Raw genomic sequence first — 1,823 nt, forward strand, 5'->3', positions numbered from 1 at the left:
TGCTGGGGTGGTCATGGTGTGCTGGGGTGGTCATGGTGTGCTGGGGTGGTCATGGTGTGCTGGGGTGGTCATGGTGTGCTGGGGTGGTCATGGTGTGCTGGGGTGGTCATGGTGTGCTGGGGTGGTCATGGTGTGCTGGGGTGGTCATGGTGTGCTGGGGTGGTCATGGTGTGCTGGGGTGGTCATGGTGTGCTGGGGTGGTCATGGTGTGCTGGGGTGGTCATGGTGTGCTGGGGTGGTCATGGTGTGCTGGGGTGGTCATGGTGTGCTGGGGTGGTCATGGTGTGCTGGGGTGGTCATGGTGTGCTGGGGTGGTCATGGTGTGCTGGGGTGGTCATGGTGTGCTGGGGTGGTCATGGTGTGCTGGGGTGGTCATGGTGTGCTGGGGTGGTCATGGTGTGCTGGGGTGGTCATGGTGTGCTGGGGTGGTCATGGTGTGCTGGGGTGGTCATGGTGTGCTGGGGTGGTCATGGTGTGCTGGGGTGGTCATGGTGTGCTGGGGTGGTCATGGTGTGCTGGGGTGGTCATGGTGTGCTGGGGTGGTCATGGTGTGCTGGGGTGGTCATGGTGTGCTGGGGTGGTCATGGTGTGCTGGGGTGGTCATGGTGTGCTGGGGTGGTCATGGTGTGCTGGGGTGGTCATGGTGTGCTGGGGTGGTCATGGTGTGCTGGGGTGGTCATGGTGTGCTGGGGTGGTCATGGTGTGCTGGGGTGGTCATGGTGTGCTGGGGTGGTCATGGTGTGCTGGGGTGGTCATGGTGTGCTGGGGTGGTCATGGTGTGCTGGGGTGGTCATGGTGTGCTGGGGTGGTCATGGTGTGCTGGGGTGGTCATGGTGTGCTGGGGTGGTCATGGTGTGCTGGGGTGGTCATGGTGTGCTGGGGTGGTCATGGTGTGCTGGGGTGGTCATGGTGTGCTGGGGTGGTCATGGTGTGCTGGGGTGGTCATGGTGTGCTGGGGTGGTCATGGTGTGCTGGGGTGGTCATGGTGTGCTGGGGTGGTCATGGTGTGCTGGGGTGGTCATGGTGTGCTGGGGTGGTCATGGTGTGCTGGGGTGGTCATGGTGTGCTGGGGTGGTCATGGTGTGCTGGGGTGGTCATGGTGTGCTGGGGTGGTCATGGTGTGCTGGGGTGGTCATGGTGTGCTGGGGTGGTCATGGTGTGCTGGGGTGGTCATGGTGTGCTGGGGTGGTCATGGTGTGCTGGGGTGGTCATGGTGTGCTGGGGTGGTCATGGTGTGCTGGGGTGGTCATGGTGTGCTGGGGTGGTCATGGTGTGCTGGGGTGGTCATGGTGTGCTGGGGTGGTCATGGTGTGCTGGGGTGGTCATGGTGTGCTGGGGTGGTCATGGTGTGCTGGGGTGGTCATGGTGTGCTGGGGTGGTCATGGTGTGCTGGGGTGGTCATGGTGTGCTGGGGTGGTCATGGTGTGCTGGGGTGGTCATGGTGTGCTGGGGTGGTCATGGTGTGCTGGGGTGGTCATGGTGTGCTGGGGTGGTCATGGTGTGCTGGGGTGGTCATGGTGTGCTGGGGTGGTCATGGTGTGCTGGGGTGGTCATGGTGTGCTGGGGTGGTCATGGTGTGCTGGGGTGGTCATGGTGTGCTGGGGTGGTCATGGTGTGCTGGGGTGGTCATGGTGTGCTGGGGTGGTCATGGTGTGCTGGGGTGGTCATGGTGTGCTGGGGTGGTCATGGTGTGCTGGGGTGGTCATGGTGTGCTGGGGTGGTCATGGTGTGCTGGGGTGGTCATGGTGTGCTGGGGTGGTCATGGTGTGCTGGGGTGGTCATGGTGTGCTGGGGTGGTCATGGTGTGCTGGGGTGGTCATGGT

General features: G+C 63.1%; 1 long non-coding RNA gene across 1 annotated transcript in view; it reads right to left on the bottom strand.

Annotated features, from left to right (window-relative positions):
- Positions 1–1,823, bottom strand: part of LOC139767134 (uncharacterized) — a 95,869-nt gene that overhangs the window by 38,021 nt on the left and 56,025 nt on the right. The window lies entirely within an intron of this gene.

The sequence above is a fragment of the Panulirus ornatus genome, chromosome 59 (assembly GCF_036320965.1).
Source record: "Panulirus ornatus isolate Po-2019 chromosome 59, ASM3632096v1, whole genome shotgun sequence".
NCBI classification, from domain to species: domain Eukaryota; kingdom Metazoa; phylum Arthropoda; class Malacostraca; order Decapoda; family Palinuridae; genus Panulirus; species Panulirus ornatus.